Raw genomic sequence first — 21,220 nt, forward strand, 5'->3', positions numbered from 1 at the left:
ATTTTTTACAGATCTTTTCCTGTGATTGATATCTGGTCTCATAGCGTTGTGGTCAGAAAAGATACTTGGTACAATTTCAATTTTCTTAAATTTACCAAGGCTTGATGTGTGACCCAAGATATGATGTATCCTGGAGAGTTTTCCATGAACACTTGAGAAGAAAGTGTATTCTGTTGTTTTTGGATGGAATGTCATATAAATATCAGTTAAGTCCATCTTGTTTAATGTATCATTTATAGCTTCTGTTTCCTTATTTTCATTTTGGGTGTTCTGTCCATTTGTGAAAGTGGGGTGTTAAAGTCCCCTACTATGACTGTGTTACTGTCGATTTCCCCTTTTATGGCTGTTAGTATTTGCCTTATGTATTGAGATGCTCCTATGTTGGGTGCATAAATATTTACAATTGTTATATCTTCTTAGATTGATCCCTTGATCATTATGTAGTGTCCTTCTTTGTCTCCTGTAATAGTCTTCGTTTGAAAGTCTGTTTTGTCTCATATGACAATTACTACTCCAGCTTTCTTTTGATTTCCATTTGCATGGAATATCTTTTTCCATCCCCTCACTTTCCATCTGTATGTGTGCTTAGATCTCAAGTGGGTGTCTTGTAGACAGCATACATATGGTTCTTGTTTTTGTATCCATTCAGCCAGTCTATGTCTTTTGGTTGGAGCATTTAATCCATTTACATTTAAAGTAATTATTGATATGTATGTTCCTATTACCATTTTCTTAATTGTTTTGGGTTTGCTATTGTAAGTCTTTTCCTTGTCTTGTATTTCCTGCCTAGAGAAGTTCCTTTTGCATTTGTTGTAAAGCTGGTTTGGTGGTGCTGAATTCTCTTAGCTTTTGCTTGTCTGTAAACATTTTAATTTCTCTGTCAAATCTGAATGAGATCCTTGCTGGGTAGAGTAATCTTGGTTGTAGGTTTTTCCCCTTCATCACTTTAAGTATGTCCCGCCACTCCCTTCTGGCTTGCAGAAAGATCAGCTGTTAACTCTGTGGGGATTCCCTTGTGTGTTATTTGTTGTTTTTCCCTTGCTGCTTTTAATATTTTTTCTTTGTGTTTAATTTTTGATTGTTTGATTAATATGTGTCTTGGCGTGTTTCTCCTTGGATTTATCCTGTATGGGACTCTCTGTGCTTCTTGGACTTGATTAACTATTTCCTTTCCCATATTAGGGAAGTTTTCAACTATAATCTCTTCAAATATTTTCTCAGTCCCTTTTTCTCTTCTTCTTCTGAGACCCCTTTAATTCGAATGTTGGTGCATTGAATGTTGTCCCAGAGGTCTCTGAGACTGTCCTCAATTCTTTTCATTCTCTTTATTCTGCTCTGCAGTAGTTATTTCCACTATTTTATCTTCCAGGTCACTTATCTGTTCTTCTGCCTCAGTTATTCTGCTATTGATCCCTTCTAGAGAATATTTAATTTCACTTTATTGTGTTGTTCATTACTGTTTGTTTGCTCTTTAGTTCTTCTGGGTCCTTGTTGAACGTTTCTTTTACTTTCTCCATTCCATTTCCAAGATTTTGCCTCATCTTTACTATCATTATCCTGAATTCTTTTTCAGGTAGACTGCCTATTTCCTCTTCATTTGTTAGGTCTGGTGGGTTTTGGCCTTGCTCCTTCATCTGCTGTGCATTTCTTTGTCTTCTCATCTTGCTTAAGTTACTGTGTTTGGGGTCTCCTTTTCGCAGGCTACAGGTTCGTAGTTCCTGTTGTTTTTGGTGTCTGTCCCCAGTGGGTAAGGTTGGTTCAGTGGGTTGTGTAGGCTTCCTGGTGAAGGCGACTAGTGCCTGTGTTCTGGTGGATGAGGCTGGATCTTGTCTTTCTGGTTGGCAGGTCCACGTCTGGTGGTGTGTTTTGGGGTGTCAGGGGTCCTATTATGATTTTAGGCAGCCTCTCTGCTAATGGATGGGGTTGTGTTCCTGTCTTGCTAGCTCTTTGGCCTAGGGTGTCCAGCACTGTTGCTTGCTGGTCATTGAGTGGATCTGGGTGTTGGCATTAAGATGGAGATCTCTGGGTGATTTTCGCTGTTTGATATTATGGGGAGCTGGGAGGTCTCTTGTGGACCAGTGTCCTGAACTTGGCTCTCCCACCTCAGAGGCACAGCCCTCTGCCACTTGTTTTCTTAATCTTGCTGCTATAACTTTAGCTTTTACTGGTTAGGATATTTTTCGTTAAGAATTTTTTTTTACGAGTAAGATAAAGGTGCTATAGTCTGAGTTTTTGTGTGGTTGAAACTCTGTTTGTGGTTTGTAATACGTGAATTATATTTTGATATCACATGAATGCTTAATAGTTTCTTTGACTCACATAGATATTCCTCCATTATCATATGTTCAAGAGGGTTTATGGAGATTAGGTTGAAATCTGTCTGATTTTATTTTTTTTTTTTGAAGTAAAGCTTTGGATACATTTTAGCTGATTTGGTTTTTCTGACTGATTATTCATGAGATTCTTTTTTATCTACTGGAGTTCAGTAGTTTATCAGTCATGTCTTATTGTTCATTCTGTATCAGTTTTTCTTGGACAGTATTCTTTTTTGATCCACAGAGTTTAAGCTTTCTCTATATCAAGAAAGTATTTTTAATTGAAATATAGTTGATTTATAATATTTTGTTAGTTTCAAGTGTACAGCATAATGATCCAGTATTTTTGCAGTTTATATTCCATTATACGCTCTTATAATATAAAGTGTATAATTCCCTGTGCTATATACTATTTCCTTTTTTATCTATTACATTTTATGTATGGTATTTTGTATCTGTTAATCCCATACCCCTAATTTGTTCCTCCTCCCTTCCCTCTCCCTTTTGGTAAGCACAAGTTTGTTTTCTGAGTCTGTTTCTGTTTTGTATACACACTCATTTGTATTTTTTTTAGATCTCACTTATGAGTGATATCATACAGTATTTGTCTTTCTCTTATTTCACTAAGCATACTCTTCTCTAGGTCCATCCACATTGTTGCAAATGGCAGTATTTCATTCTTTTTTATGGCTAATATTTCATTGTGTATATATGCCACATTTCTTTATCCATTCATCTGTTGATGTACACTTGGATAGAGAGTTTGGAATAGTCTGTCATTCTCTTTCCCCATTTATAAATACTAAGTATATGTACTAGAGTTTTTTCATGTCTCTTCAGTCATTTTCACCAAGTTTTATTTACATGATCTCTTCAGACTTGTCTACTATAACACCATTGATGATTTTATTTTTCTTGGCTGGTTCCAGTGGGCGCATTATATCTATGATGTTTTCGTTGTTCTCTTCTATACCTTTCCAATAGCTTGATTCATTTTCATCTCTGAATTTGATGTGCTATTTGCTGAATAACAATAGTATTTGCAGTATGATCTGAAAGTTGTGTTCAGACTTATTGATTTTGGAACCTGAATAGTAAATGTTTCTGCCCCAAAAGTCCATCTCCTTTGTTTCCCATCTTTAGCAGGTCACTGTGGTTCACAGTAAAGTATCTTAATGGTCTTCCAGCGTTGTGATGTGGCAAAGGCAGCTTCCATTTTCTTCTGTGGCCGCAGTCATTTGTAGCCATCTCTGTGAAGCTGAATGCCAGGTTGTACAGCCTGAAAATATTTGACAGCACACCACCTTAAGTTCTACTTTGCCTTGTGTTCTATGATACCCCTTTTTTCTTGGCTGTCCCAGTGCATTAAATCTAATCACTGTAATCCAAGCATCAGTTGGTGCCTCTTCCAAAACCGTGACATTCACTTTTAGGGATATTTGTGTTCATCTGACATCTAAACAGGTATGAGGGGATTCCCATATTATCACTACATCTTGGACCAAGTTCTCTCAGTATTCTTCACACTTCTGGTTTCATGTGCAGACTGTTAGTGTGGTCATTTTTTTTTAATTTAAGTTTTATATATACATTTTGTTTTTATCTTGTTTGTTTCTCCACTTTGATTCAGAGGGGCTGGTGGAGTAGAACTACCTTTACTCTGGCATCAGAAACCAGTAATATTTGAATTTCCTAGCTTTTAAATTAAGGAGAGAGTATTGGGAACTCTGGCCCTGCTTTTATAATATCACTACCGTATTCTCTGCCCTTGATTTGTTATTTTCAATAAGTCAGAAAACCTTCTAGGAATTTTTGTGAGTTCCTAAGAGCAAGAGAAGATGAGCTCAGGGCTAAAGGGCCAGGAAGAGAGTTTAGGGGAACTGCATCCCAAAGAGAGCAGCAGTGGCAGCCCAGCTCAGCACTGAGATGCAGTCCAGTTCTCCATTTCTGGCCAATGATTGGGTAATGTTTTCACTTTATTTATGGCATTTATTGATTGTAACCTTATTATACAAATATAGGAATTCAACCAATGAGAGTAAAAACATTTTATATTCATCTGTGTAGTTTATATTCATTGGCTATACCATAGCAAAAATTCCAGGCGTTGGATTGCATTCCCAAAGCGTTGGACTTGTGTAATTATATAGTAAATCCAGCTTAGCAAAGATCTAAAAAATAATTCAGTGCAGTAACTCTGTATTTCCAGCGAATTTATTTCACAGGTAAAAAATGTTTTATTGTTTCTCCATTAAGAACTGTTAACTGATGCTGTGTCAGCTTTTGTCATGTCATTGGTGAAAGTTGACATGTTATTACTGTATTACATTAAGCCTTTGATATGTAAGGTCTATACATAGTCAAATAACCTGAATCGAAACAGCAAACTCACTTAGAATGGCTTATCACTGACTTTCTTGGCAATAGATCTTAACTGTCATGTCCTTAATGCCTGACCATTATAGATGAAATACACTGCCTTGCTGAGGCATACCACAGGGGTGTACTATGTCTTGAAATAGCGCTTTGGTCTGATACAGGTCTGTCGTCTTTGATGCCAAAATGGGTCTGAAATAATTTACACCTTCCCCAGGTGATATACAAAAAGCACACTCATGGTATCTGGAAATTTACTTGATTTGTTAAAATGTGCTTTAAGGAAAGTTACCAAAGCTGGGAAATTAAGTTTAAACAGCTCCAAGACTCCTTGCCTTATCTTCACATCCTTTAATTCTCTCTGCTACTCATTCACATTGCTTCTGTCTCAGAAACTATGTCATGCTGTTTTAACGGTTGTGCTTTGGCAAACTGGTCTGTACAGTCATCCCATTTTGAATGAAATAGTTCAGTATATAGAGAGTTTCTGTGTATGTTTTCTCACATGAGGGAATGCAGAAGTCATAGTGCTTTGTTGATCCACAGCATAATTACCCCAGCCAGTTTTAACTCACATCATCAGGGTTTTTAATATCATATTTCTGAGCCAGATTTGGAAAGTCATCCTTCTGAGTTTTTCCAGTTACTTTTAAGAATGCCTCACAAGATACTAATTTGCACTGATATAATCTTCTTTCATCCTTACTGAGTTAAAATACGATTAATTTTGGAAAAAATACCATTATATAAAATTATAAAAGATAAAGTTTAATATTTAGTGTCTGCAGTATGCCTTACACTTTAAAATATTTTATTTAAACATTGAAACATTATACAGCTTATTACTGACCCATTTTTCAGAAAATATAACTGAGGCCAAGAAAAGTTTTAAAACATTTTACTCAAGGAAATGCAGATACTTTAGATTACTTCATATTTCTCTCAAAAAGTAGCATGTGTTCTTAGTCCTAATGAGTTGAACTTCTTCCCCTTTTAAACAACAAAGTAATATTTCAAAATAATTGTTGTAAGCATTTTCAGTTTGTAAACTAATATACCAACTAAAGCAAAAGCATCAGTGCATGTTTGTAGTACTGTAAAATATGTTCCTATTATCATATTACTGCTTCATTTTTATAATTGATTGCTCCTAAACTGAGGTATTTTTGTATTTATGATCCAACTCAGATTATACTTCTGTGGAAATGTCTCCCCCAGTGATTCCCAGTTCCCATCTTGCCCTTAATTTTATTTAGATCACATACTCAGTACTATACAGCTGTCACATAAATATTTAATGTCCTAGTTCTAATTTTTGGTGTGACAGAATTTAGCCTTTTATTGAGAATCAGTATTTGAGGATGATACATACAAAATTCTTAAGATCATAATTTTCACTTGTCTGGCCATCCCAGATAGGTTTTAAGTTATCTGTGGATAAGGACACGCCAAATAGATTTATTAAAGCTTTGTTAGTAATTACCTCACTTTAAGGAGATATGAGGAAAAGAATAGCCAATAAATGGAAATGTATACAGAATATTTTAAGAATTAATTTGTTTTGAGTAAGAAAAGAAAGGTATGCTGTTTAGATATGTAAAGTGACTAAGTTCCAGTTTTCAATATATAATTAATAAGAAATAACTTTATACTTGTCAAGGAATCATAAAATCACTTAAATGTGATTTTTAAAAGTTAATTTTTCTCTCCCCAAGATTGATCAAACAGGCCACAAAATATTAATTAGATCTGCCGTCCTCTGAACGGGTCTCAAGAAGTAGTGGAACCACGTAAACAAGTTTTGGTTTCTGCCATAATAACCTTACAGAAGTTAGACCTCCAGGTGAGGTGAAAGAAGGAATGGAGTAGAGATGGAAATACAGAAAATGCTTTGCCATAAAACAGCGGGCAGGGTGCAAACACTGGCATCACATGAAATTCGGGGTCATGTTATCATGAGACACATTGTTTGGCCAGTATTCCAATTGTAACTGGAAAAAAAGTTGGAGACATTTGGTTTGTTTGATGTAAAGTAAATAGTTTTATTATCCCAAAAAGTGCCGAACTAAAAAATTTACACATTTTCACAAAGAGGTGAAAATCCTCCCTTGTAAATCCTCCTAGCTTCTTCCTCTTCCCTGAAGTGCTCACCTACCTTCTTTGACTGCAGCAATATCTAAGTGAGTTATTCATCTGCTCTCAGGTATCTAAAAGTATTGTAGTCTTTTTCTTGACATTTTGTCCTCCCTTTTGCATTATTTTCGGCGTGTTTAAGGAAAATACACAGGAAGCACTTCTCATACTCTATATTTTCTTCTGGTGAAGAAGCCTATATGGGGGTGAGGAAAGCTGGATATTTGGACCTTCTGTATAACTCCCTTGTCTCCTATGGGAGAACATCCCACCCACTTTTGTCTGAACTATATATTGGATTGTTACGGTGTCTTACCAAAATAAAAAAATAAAGGCTTACTGTATAGTTACCCTGATTTTAAGTTATAATATGAAAAAAGTAGATGCTTAGAAATTACTTGTTGACTGGTCATTAATTAATCACACAGCAATATCTCTAGCCTCACTAGAAGTGACTAATGAAGATTAAATTTGTTAATAACACATGCATGCAAATAAGGGTATAGTTGTTGAAACCCACAGAGCACAAGAGTTTGGCTAAACGACTTTTAGTCTATCATTTGAACACAATCATAAGAATTAATAGCTTTGTTATTTCATGTCAAAATATGTGGCTTAATGATTTACAGTTTAAAAATTTTTTTTTCATTTAAACTTCAATAGCAATTAAAACTCATACAGATATTATCATGTACATGTATCCAGTTTAGCAAATACACTGAAATAACTGGTGGTACATATATGAGGGTTTTTTCTCTAATTACTCCTTCAGTCATGTTTTGTTGAATCTTTTCCATTTTTTTTATGATTTCTCAGGTTAAGTCCATGTATCTCCAATCACATTCGATGAAAAGTTACATACAATGTGGTCCTTTCTAATTGATCTCATGTAATTTATAATGCTTTTCTACCAGCCACCCTCAACATCAATGTCTAGGGTTTGCTCTGACTACTTATAAGAGGTGAGCATAAGCAAGCTTTTTTAATAGTTTTCCACATCCCCTATCTTTGAAATGGATGGAAAAGTATAGGCTCTTACTCCCTCAGTGTAATGGAAAATGGGTGGGACTGGGATTGTCTTATTTAACCAGTTACTGGTCAGTGCTATGGGGAGATACCCCATGTTCTTGGGCTACTAGTGATTTCACCTGCTACTGGCCTCTGCTTATATGGCGACCCACTGCATACCCTGTGTGTGATTATCTTGTAGATCTTCAGCTTCACCCTAGCACACATTTCCAACGATGACTTCATCCTAGAAGGGCCACTTTTGTATATTTTTTATCCTCTAAATCTTTGTTAGCCCCTAATTTCCCCTCCTAGAAGGAGATTACCTTACATGGCATGCAAATGCCTGTGCAAAAACCATCCCTTCTTCTTTGTCCTCAGTTTCCACGTGGAGCCACAGAAGGGTCTTTGTCTATGTCCTCCAAGGGCATAGGAAACAGTGTGGAAGGAAAAGGCATTGTCTTCCCAAGCACGTTGCACCAAAGTGGTTTCTTCTGGGCTTCCCTGGTGGCGCAGTGGTTGAGAGTCTGCCTGCAATGCAGGGGACACGGGTTCATGCCCCGGTCCGGGAGGATCCCACGTGCCGCGGAGCGGCTGGGCCCGTGAACCATGGCCGCTGAGCCTGCGCGTCCGGAGCCTGTGCTCCGCAACGGGAGAGGCCACAACAGTGAGAGGCCCGCGTACCGCAAAAAAAAAAAAAAAAAAAAAGTGGTTTCTTCTGCTAACACAGTCTACTCCAGCAAACCTAATGACTTATGAAATATCCAGGCAAGAAACATGCAGTCTGGAGGACACTTGTCAAGCTCTGGTTGGATATCCTTTGCCAAGCTACTGTAGCAACAAAAAAAGGGTGGGCCTAAAAGTTTAGCAGTTCAGCATGTATTCTTCTGGAGAGAGTGTCACCCTCTTGTCCTGTAAATGTCCCTCTACTTGGTTATCCCTGGAGGTGGGGAATGCCCTCATCCCTGATGAGGAGGGGAAACTACAGCACTCCTCACTTCCCCACTAAACCAGTATCAATATTACAATGAATCTTTAAATAACCACCTTCATTGTAACGTTTGATGCTTGTGTAGACTTGTTTTCTGCTCACTTTAGAACGTGCGGGTACTCGGTAACAGTCTGCCTTTCAGTCTGGATTCTCTTCTCCAACTCTACAGTAGAAACCATGTTCAGTATCTTTCTATAGATTAGCCAATGTATATTTGTTAAAACCAGCATAATAGTGAAGCTGGAGTTCTTGAAAAGCTGCGTTCTCCAAGACATCTTTTGAAAATATATTTTCAAACATTACTTAAACATGTATTTAAGCTATGTATTAGGCATTTCTAGGCAGAAATAAAGCAGTCCTTGGTCTTTAATGAGTTGGGAAAGCAAAAACATTAACTCTAATACAATCGATTTTACAAAAGGGATGTTAGGAACATTTAATTACCTATAGGTGAGCAGATCTTAAGGACACACAGCAGATAAGAGAAAGGGAGTGAATAGAATAGCTAAAGAATCTTCTGTACCACACTTGGAGTTTGAACTTGATATTATAGTGCATGAATATGCCATTTCAAGTTTATTAAGCAGGACAGTTAAATAACTAGAGGTACTATACAAAACTTTCAGCCATGTCTTATTTTGATACTTCTGTGCTTTCATTTTTTAAGACATTGATCCACCTGGAACTTTGTAAATGTTACAATACATATGAGAAAGCAAAACTACATAAATCTAAAACATTGGCTGACTCTTCAGCATTAATACAAACTTCTCATAAAGAAACTTAAAAATGTGAATAATCAAGATTAATTTCTAAAACTCTTAAATTCTTTTAAAGTTCTTAATTTCTAGGAATACATCAGACCATATATTCTCACTTGTAAGACTAGGAATAGTTTGAATTGTGACAGAGTCATGAGGTGTAAGGCAGACTAAAGGGACAGAAACCAAAGTCACATGATTTTGCTTTTCAAGATATCCGAGAAACTGTAAATTACTAATTGAGTGCCTTACTGTATTCATTTTTGCTGACTTCTCATTCAGAGTATTATAAAATGACACATTCAACCAACTGTTATATGCAGAGAGTAATCCTATCCTAATCCTTTATGTCTGAATATCCCCATGGAAAATAGACAACTAATGAGAACCTACTGTATAGCACAGGGAACTCTACCCAGTGCTCTACGGTGACCTAAATGTGAAGGAAATCCAAAAAGGAGGGGGTATATGTATACACACAGCTGATTCGCTTTGCTGTACAGCAGAAACTAACACAACATTGTAAAGCAACTATACTCCAATTAAAAAAAAAAAATTACTGCCCTGAGCTCAAGTAAGCATATTGGGGTACAATGTAAATATGAATCCTTTCTTGCCCTCCAAGGCCCTGACATAACTAATTTCACATGGAACAAGTAGCTCTTATTTGACTAGTTGCTTTGTTTCCTCTCTCCTATATTGAATACAATACCCACATTTGTTCCCATGTCCTACAATAACCAACCTCCCTCCTCTTTCAGAGGACTTCTGGGAAGGAAGTTGAAAGGCTATATATGTAGGAATATCAGGACCCGAACCACACGTGTCTAGTTGACCTGTGAACTGAATGATTGAAAAACCTTCTTCTCAGTAAACTCCCATTTGGACCTCAGAGTCATAGTGATTACCTGTCAGATAAACTCAGAAATATTTAAATGAGTTAAACCATGAGAGGGGAACAAAAAGATTAAATGAGGGAGAACAAGCAGCAACAAACTGCAGCCACACAGCAAAATGAGACCTTTAATTCCTACGTCTGAAATCCCACACCAGAGTTCAAGGCACAAGATGGGGAGAGAAGGAAAATGCCCAGGACCCCATGAAAGCCATGCTGCGAGGAGCAGCCATCTTGGGTGGAAAGCATTTCCAGACATGCTGCATATGTTCTTTAATCTCCAAAATTGCCCTGATGGTTAATGTTAAAGGTGAACCAACAGGAGTTCAGCCATTTTTGAGAAAATCACCCAAGTTCACATGCTAATATACATGGTGAGATCAGGATTTAGCCCCTACTTTTCAAAAGCATTCTATCCACCACCAGCCTTCACTCTCAATGAATCATCATTAAAACATAGGTATGGTTGATTTTAAGTGTCAGAAATGTTTTCTTGTCTATAAGATAAATATCAAAGTCTATTGAAAAAGCTACGTTATTAATTTTTGGTGAGAGAGGGCATGTGTCCCAACCTTTACCTGTACAGTTATTTTAATACCTGCTTCATGGTGAGGTTTTATTTTTACTGTTAATCCCATGCATGTATGTCCCACCCTTAGCCACTATATATTACAAACTCATCTCTATCGCTGTAACACTGAGGACACAATACATTTTACATTTCATTTCTTTGATTTCTATTGGAAGCATTAAATCTCATTCCTGATTTGAATACACAAAATATAAAGTGCAGAAGTCCACACTTTCATTCAAATTTCTGTGGTTTTGACCCATTTTTCTTGATGTTTTTCCCTTTTTTCAGTTACTTAAATTTTATTTCATCATAAGTTCAAAATTGTGTACGAGGAGAACTTTAGCAGTTGGTTTAATAGTTTCCGGTTTTGAATTTCAGTATATCTTCTCTTTGTTTTCTCTTATTTTGAAACCAGAGATTTACAAAATGAAGTAACAGTAACATTAATCCAATAGTAGTGAAACTCACTATAAGACAGTGTAAATAAGAAATTTTGCAAATTATTGATAAAGTAAGCAAAAGGCAAAGTAGTCATTTGGATATTCAGGATTTTGCTTATAGTCAAATATTAGTCGAATATCTGAAAAACAATGACTTCTTAAAGGAAATCACATCTATAAACATAGCTCTAAAAAGCATTCCCTTTTACTACTATTATTAATTTCCTCATATATTTTTAAACCCATTAAGGTTGAATTTGGTGGGGAGACTGAAAAAGTGTTACCTATATCCTGCCAAACTTGAATTCAACAACTTAGAAGTCTAGTTTTATTTTGTTTTATTTATTTATTTTTTGTCCATGCCACATGGCATGTGGGATTTTAGTTCCCCAACCAGGGATTGAACCCACATCTCCTGCTTTGGAAGCACGGAGTCTTAACCACTGGACCACCAGGGAAGTCCCTAGAGTCTAGTTTTTTTCTCTTTTTTTAATAAATTTATTTTATTTATTTATTTTTGGCCGCATTGGGTCTGCGTTGCTGCGCGCGGCCCCTTGTCTAGTTGTGGCGAGTGGGGGCTACTCTTCGTTGCGATCCGCAGGCTTCTCATTGCAGTGGCTTCTCTTGTTGCGGAGCACGGGCTCTAGGCTTCAGTAGTTGTGGCTCACGTGCTCAGCAATTGTGGCTCGCAGGCTTTAGAGCGCAGGCTTAGTTGTGGTGCACGGGCTTAGTTGCTCCGCGGCATGTGGGATCTTCCCGGACCAGGGCTCGAACTCGTGTCCCCTGCACTGGCAGGTGGATTCTTAACCACTGTGCCACCACAGAAGCTGTAGTTTTAATCTATATAACAAGTATTAGTGTTTTTCACTTGTCTTGCTTTATGTAAATATAGCACCTCTTTAATCTTTTTTGTTGATATATTTATGAATTCATATTTGTATCCTTTAAGGCAAAACATTAACAAGAAAAATAGATTATATCTTGTTGGTACAAGAATCAGCAAATCAGTAGAGCAGAAAAATTAAGAAAAAGAATTTGTAATATATTTAGAAATTTAGTATGTAGTGAAGTGACATTTTAAATTTTTCTGGAAAAACTTATTTTGGGGCAGCCTTTCTAAATATGACATAAAGTGGACAATGTGTAAAGCACAAAACTGTGACAGATTTAAACATATAGAAATGTTTTAAAACATTTGAAAAAATATACACAAAGTGACATAGCATTATAGGCTATTAAAGATCTTTGACATGAATGTGAAATTAATGTGCAAGATATATGAAGAGTATACACAAATTAATGAGACAATCCGGTTTTTAAAATGGTCACATTCTATAACAAGGCAATTTACACAAGAAATACAAATGGCCAATGAAAAAATAAAAGATGCCAAAATCCACTAGAATAAGTATGAATCAAAATACAATATTTTTAACAAATAAAATATTGAAAAAACTGTAATGTGGTTATTAAAGGTTTGAGAGAAAATGTGTATTCATTCCAGAAGGAGGTTCACAAATACGTTTAGACATTTTGGATGCTTTGGGGAAAGTGGAGTATCATTTGACCTAGTAGTTTCTTTTTTATTAATGTGTTCTACAGAAATGCCGGTTTATGAAAGCAAAATTTTATACAGGTACAAATAGAAGCATTGTTTAAAACATCAAAAACTAAAACAGACTTATTATTTATCATTAGAACTACTAATGTTTTGTGCTGTGTCCCAACTGGAAAATACCATGCAACCATTAAGAATATGGTATGTCTATGTGTTATGACAGAGAAAACAAGTATTATTAATTGAAACAATTATAAACAATATAGTTTGATCCAATTTATGAAAGTAAAAACAGATATATAGATACAGAGATGCATAAACATAAGTGTAAATACATAATGAATCAAAATATATAAGAAAAGAACTTTAAAAAACAAACTTATGATCCATGTCTGAGAAAGATAAAAGTGAACTTTTACTTTTTTCTTCTGTGTAAAGGATTTGCAGTAAATGATTGATGTATTAATTTTACATGAATAAAACAAGATTAATTTTCTATAAAATAGAATTTCAGGAAAGGATTATCAATAAAGTTATAGAAGTTTTTAGAAGAAAAAGATTAGAGAAAAAAGTTATTTGAAAGAAGTTTTTAGAATCTCAGGGTACAGCATGAATATTTTTTACAAACTTAGAATATGAAAATTCTATTGTGAATAATATGATCTTTTTAAACTATGCAAATTATCCTCATTTAAAAGAACAGGACTAGTATGTCTTATTTTTATACTCTGTCTTAGATTGCAAAACACTTTGAAGCGAGCAGCTGCCATGAATTTTGAAAACTAATCTGCCTTCATTCGATATCTATGCAAAAGATGTTTAAAAGAATTTCAGACATCAGTGTGACTGTCAAATGGGAGTGATCCGTATCAGGAGATTATACTGAGTCAGTTGTTAGTTGGGAAAGGTGAAATCGATTAATCACGTGTTTCTCTAGAGAAACATTTGGTATAGAGCAAGTCTGTGAAAGAGTACAGAGAGGCACGCTCTCTAAAAATGCAGAAGAAAATGATATATAAGACAGATTGATAATAAATTAACTACCATTACTAAAAGTAAATAATACAACACTATTCTAGGTGGCTTATTTTTAATTTTCATAAATAGATATCTAAGTATCTTGATAATACTCTCAAATCAGGAAATGGTGACAATAATTTTACTGATAGGAGGCAACAAGAATCATTGACACAGCAAAATCTTAGGATTAGTTGGACTAAATAACCAATTTTTAGAACTGTTTTTCTGTTATGTAACCTATTGTCGAAATCTTCAAGCTATTTTTTAATATATATGAAAAAATACTTATCTTTGCATATGTCTTTAAAAATACTTTAAAATTCATAGGCCACATTTAAATGTACATTCATTAATACATACAGTTATTAAAACTTATTATTAACAGATCAAATAGTCATTAATTTTATGAATGATAAACAGTTTGGTGAACTGCAATTATTTGCTAAACAGCAATAGATGGTCTAAAACTTGAAATAAGAATCTTGAAAAGATTGATAATATAGACTACTTATTAATTTGCTTTTTACCCACATATAAGGAAACAGTATATTCAAACAGTAAGTCCAACATCATACCTCATATGTGACTTTATGGTACTAAAGTACATACGTTCTCTTTAACCTTTTGATGATAAGATGTGGCATATCTAAAAGTTTCCTTGATTACTTCGGATCTAAAAACACAATTCAGACTTTTACTACTTTTGTTTTCTTTGGGAGAGCACTGAGCACTGCAGTCTTATTTGATGAAATTATAGAATAACTGTAAGAATGACCTTGACTGGATTGTGAATCACATGGTGAGTTAGCTGGGTCACCTATACTTATGATTTGAATAGGAAGCCTGAAAGAATCGCTCTGACAATGAAAAGGTATTGGGATTGTCTGTGATCTTCCAATATATAAGAAGAAAGGGAAAAATGGAAGTGTCCAATCCTCAAAGAGCTCTTTTACCAATAACAGTCTGTGGAGATGGTGTGATGTGTCCCCAGGTCCTCCTTCAGTGAAGTTCTGTTGCCCAGCTGCTAAGGCAATGTCAGCTCTCGGTCCCATCTATATGTGTTTCAGCTTCAAACTTCCACTTCACTCAAGTTCACACTCCTCTGAGCAGCCAACATCCCATGACCGAGCTATGTGGATAAATGCAAACAGGAGTTTTAAAGAGTTGGTAGTCTTGGCCCAACTCTGGACAACCCTCCCAGGCCATTTTAGCTCGAGAACAGCATGTGAAGGGTTCTCCCCAGGCGGCAGTTGGGTTGGTACCCTGGCTTTGCTTCTCTCTCTCCCTCTCCTGCTTTCTCCTCCTTGCCTCTGCAGTTACTGGTCCCAAAGGCACTCCCTAACTACTTACCTCATCCCAGGGATGGCTTCCAAGAGAACCCAACCTGTTACACATCCAAAATCCCTTCCAGAGGATTTGCATTATCTTGAGAATCATCTACTCTACCCTGATATGTTAAAATTTATCTCATAAATTATGAGAAAAACAAAAAACATTGACAAGCCCAAGAAATACATATAGAATCCCAAATTCTTGACCACCATGGCTCCTGCTCTTAGGGAGAAGCGGTATAAATCTTCTTGTTTATTGTTTGCTTTATCCACTGATCTATGTCACTTAGACTGTGTATCTTTTATTTCCTCTGGGATCCAAGCAAGTGTTCAGTAAATGTTGGTGGTGTGAACAAAGAAATCAATCCCATTCCTGGGAACTTTAGATTGTACTGACAATGTTATTTATTTAACAACCTGTGTAATCAAATTGTTTTTAAGTTTACCACTGAAATTTTAAAATGTCATAATCGTCATGAAAACTATTTTATGGATTTTACACTCAAAGTAATTTGCTTTAAAACATACCAAAAAAATGCAGTCGAGTTTCCAGATATTTAATAAACCTTCACAGATATGACAGGGATAATAGCAAAATTTTTTGACAGGATGGATAGGGAAACCGGCAAAATAATTTTCATTCACTTTCCTCAGATGTATGTCACCCTCCCCCTTGCCAAAAAAGTGACATTCTGAAACATGTTTCGAAAGGTCTTTAAAGTATCTCTTTTTAAATCTCAGTAAAACACATTGTATAACACATTTTTGTTTTGAAAATATATGTAATTATGGCTTTTATAGACCACAGATGTGCATGTCTATTTCTGTCATGTATTAGTCAGCTGCAATTACAGTTCTTTTTAAAACCATATAGTTTAAGGCATACTTCAATGCCCCGAATCTCTTTACTTTATGTTAGACACGAACACAGAATATTTAAGATGCAAAGTGATAATTCAAAAAGGTACTTTAAATATTTCTGGTTTCACAAAATGTACATAAGATCAAAAGTCTATTCATAACACATAAAACATATTACTTTATTCATAAATTAATATATTAAAACTAATCTATTAAGTAAATATACTAGTATATTAACATATGAAAGACTTCTTGTAAAGTCCATTAATGCATTTGTTATATTTTCTATCAATCAGAAAGATGGAAACAGACTTTAATCATTTATTAATAAAATATATTGTAATTGCAAGTAAATGGGCTTTGTTTCACAAATACACTTGATTATAGAAATTAATATAAGCTTCTAGAATGTAGCAACAGTGATTGAATAGGCTCATACCTGACATAAAGTTGCACATGGTTAAGAAAAAATATTTAAGCAATATTGTACTAATGTTAATCAGATTTATACTTATATTAAATGTCACTCATTACAAAGAATTTTTTCAGGAGGATGATCTAATACTGTGCCTTAAAACCAAACAGAAATAAACACTTTTTTTTTTTTTTTTTTTTTTTTTGCGGTGCGTGGGCCTCTCACTGTTGTGGGCTCTCCCGCTGTAGAGCACAGGCTCCGGACGCGCAGGCTCAGCGGCCATGGCTCACGGGCCCAGGGGCACGCGGGATCCTCCCGGACCGGGGCACAAACCTGTGTCCCCTGCATCGGCAGGCGGACTCTCAACCACCGCGCCACCAGGGAAGCCCAGAAATAAACACTTTTTAAAGAACACAAAGTATTTTTGCAGTGACTAGTTTGCTCTAGAACTTAGGACAAATATTCTTTCATTGGTAAATTTTAAATTTCTGAGAGTAAAAATTACAGTGATAATAGAATCATAAGGATTTCTAAAAATCAAACATACAATTGAATTTAGTAGCAAAAAGACAGAAGTCAAGATAAAAGTTTTAACATGGTGATAAGATTCATGTATTCAATATATGGAGCTATATTATGTAAATCATTATTAAGGAAAATGAAACACTTGATTAATACAATTCAGAAGGTGAAAAAATAGTATTTAAATTACTTTAAGTTCTCTGTGGAATAGCCCCTCTCCTACCAAAAATGATTTTAAAAGTAGAGTATTAGAAATACTTTGGTTGATCTATTTAAAAATGACCCATTTATTGTATTTCAGAAAAATCCATCGCTTTCCCCATCAGTCTTATATATTGCAAGATCACAAGCCAATCTGACACCATTTTTCACTGTTTGAGAATTTGCTTCCTGCTTTGTCTTTGAATTTCAAGTATAAGTGACCGGGCTGACTCACCAAATGATCCACAATCCAATCGCGGTCATGTGTCTATTTAATATTTGCCTTAATTTTTTTTTAACATCTTTATTGGGGTATAATTGCTTTACAATGGTGTGTTAGTTTCTGCTTTATAACAAAGTGAATCAGTTATACATATACATATGTTCCCATATCTCTTCCCTCTTGCGTTGCCTTAATTTTAAGAGATTTTCTGCGGTCATTGAACAGGACCTTCAATTTGATTATTCTGTAAATTGACAATTCTACTTTTCCTAGAATAACAAAACTAGTGAAAATCGTTTGCCAAAAATATGAGGTTTAAGAACAAAAATGTTTTTCTATTGTAGAACTTAAGTTGGTCTTCAGTGCCCAGTTACTTTTAGTCACTTCTAAATTTCCCTTTTATTGCCTTATCTCTGTAATTGGTTGTAACATCAAGGCTCTGGGGCAAGAGCTACATCTGGTACTTAATGGCATGTGCTGTGATGTCTACTACTTCTCCTGTGCTTCAATCATTGGCACATGACTTAGTTTGATCAAACTGCTATAACAAAGTATCGTAGACTGGGTAGCTTACAAAAACAGAAATTTATTTCTCAGAGTTCTGGTGATTAACAGATCAAGGTGCCAGCATGTTTGGGTAAAGGCCCTCTTCAGATGTCTCCTTGTTTCATCAGGTAGCAGAAGGGGCTAAGGGAGCTCACTCTGGTGTCTTTTATATAAGGACACTAGTTCTACTCATGACTTAATCACCTCTAAGTTTTACATTTTCACCTTTTTTCCCCTAAGATCTCTAGGGTGATGGAACTCATTTCACATACACGTTGCTATTCAAGAAGTACCGAGTCCTCCGATGGAAATTCACCCATGTAAAGCCCAGAGTTGCAGGGTTGGAACCATGATGGGTAACTGGGAGTTGCTGAATGGAGCCCCCTTTTGCTTCCACACCTTGGTTCTTGAAACCCTGAACATGTTCTATTTGAGATACAGTGCAATGGCCCTGGTTTAATATGTACATACACTGCATCCTGAAAAGTGATATTCATTGCATTCCGAGAGTTGCTTCCATGCTGGTGCTTCAGATGTACCTCTAGTAGGCTACTTTAGCATTCTGTGAAGTTAACTACTTCTGGATGTCTCGGTACCTGATACAATAAGTGAATCTCATGGTCATGGGCCATCTCCTATATACTTTCTTTGCTCTGAAATGAATCTTCTAGTTGGATGTGATATTGTGGATCGAGTATCCATAAACCTTCAGATAGTGGTGCTGGCTGAGGTTTTGCAGAAAAAAAGGTATTCACATTCAAAATAAGTATTGAATATTTATACCTGAGGAGATACTGATGGATCTTCCAGGATGGGAGAGGTTTATTGTAATTAACTTGCCACCCAATGACCCATTGAACCATTATATCTAATTTTCACTAAGGACAATAAATATCACAGGGTAAGAAGTACAGTGATTTTACAAAAACAAGAGAAAAAAGATGAAATGTAACCCAAGGTGTAAGATTAATATTATATCACCATCATAGTACTAATGTTCCCAAAAGTTGTAGTTTTTAAGTTTCATGCTTATATTTAAACATCTCTTCCATGTTGTTGTGAGAAATTTTGTGATCTCTCTGATTTTCCTATGGAATCATAGGAAAGATTTTCTTATGTTCTTCTGACCTTTAACTTTTCTCTAGCTCTGAACTGTTGCACAAAGCTTAGCTTTATGTACTCCTGAATCTCATTTTAAAACCTGAGCTCCTAATAGCTGCTAATCTTTTCCCTTACTTCTTCCTCCCAAGTGTACACAGAACCCCACCACCCCCAACCTTCCCACCCCTTTCTACAGGCACCACTCATATTGGCTAATTTATCTAAGAGATCTTTCTGACGGTTTGAGAGCCTCACTAGTGAAGCCTGCCCGCCACCATGTGACCATGGCCTTTTGCTTGATTCTTTTTAGAGACAGTTTTCTCAAGTCTATAATTTCTTCCAGAAATACATATATATATATATATATTTTTTTTTTTTTTTTACAAAAGGAGAAGGAAAAAAGTATTTTTCCTCACAATTATACAAGAAAAAAGGTCCGTTTCTACTTTGTGGAGCAACTAACACCAATTGCTTTCAACCTTTCCATCAAGACTTTTGATTCTTTGTTTCCAACCAAGATGGCTACTCAAGTGTTATCCTCTAAAAATGGCTTCTGCTCCAAATTTCTATGCTTAGAGACATTGTGATGAAAGAAACTCTGAAATGGCATTTTTTAAAACTTTTCACATGCATGTACCAATTATCATTCTATCATTTTCCTGTAGTAGACTCTGTGAATAGAAGTGAGGATGACAAATATCATGCTCTCCCTTCCAGGTCATGTGACTTTCAACTTATTTCCTCTCAGTCTTTACTAAAAGTTTATTTGCTGTGAAACTCTAGACCTTTAGTTTTTCCTTGGTACTGAGTGGAAAAAAATATACTTAGTTTCTGAATAAATTATTTTGTATGTTTTAAATAGCTTTGACGTGTGTGTGTGTGTGTGTGTGTGTGTGTGTGTTTTGCACTTTGTTTAAGCTAGAGATTCCTGTGGGGAAGCTGGAATGGGTATTTAGGTGGGCAAGTAGGCCCAAAGGAAAGAGGCTTCTTTAATTCTAAAATTATCTACAGAGATGGATGTATAGGTATGGTAATCAATCTACCTTGGCTGATTCTTGGCAGAAATGACCATGTTTTTCTGGATTTCTAAGAAATATCCCCTTAATCTTCAAGCACAACCCCTCCTTGTGATGGAGTTACTTTGACAGGGTATCCACCCCTTGTAACCAAATGGTCTCTCGCTAATGTAATGTGCTACAACATATGTTAGAAGGAAAAGAACAGTTAAAGAAAGAGAACGTACATGGTGGGGATATTGGGGAACAGCTGAAACTTTTGAAAGATGAATGAAAAAAAGAAAAATGAGAAATTTATAGCAACCATTTTCCTTATGAAATTGTATTCCATCTATGTTGTTACTGATACTTAAAAAACAATTTAGAAAATTTCAGTTCTTAAAAATAAATTTGAAAACTGCATGATATACTTCAGGATATTACAAGAGTTATATAAGTACCTATGTTTTCTATTACACCTGTTATCAAAGCTCACGTGTTCTGATCATATTCTAAGTCAAAACAAATGAGTCAGAAGGCAGGGCAGAAAGGTGAGATTCATACAAGCTCAACAGTCTGCAAAAACTGGCTGTAGTTAGAGCTTAAAAGGCAGATGTATCACCCCATTTTCTAACTCACTGGGAGTTACTGATTACAGAAACAGCTAGAAAAGTAACATATTGCAGTTGCTTATATGGCTGTCTCATCCAAATGTACTATAAATAGAGAACTTCAGCTGATGGGACCACTTAAAGGAGAACATTTGTTGTTTTTCCATTTAAGTATGCAATATTATATTAATACATATGATATATTGATATATACATGATATATAGGTATATATCCTGTGTTATCTTACATACAATCTTTTTAAAATTCCACCTTTTTATACAACTATTTAAAAGTCTATAAACAATAACTTAAATTTCATAGTGGAATACATATGAGCCTTCC

Source organism: Stenella coeruleoalba, assembly GCF_951394435.1.
Source record: "Stenella coeruleoalba genome assembly, chromosome: 14".
Classification (NCBI taxonomy): Eukaryota; Metazoa; Chordata; class Mammalia; order Artiodactyla; family Delphinidae; genus Stenella; species Stenella coeruleoalba.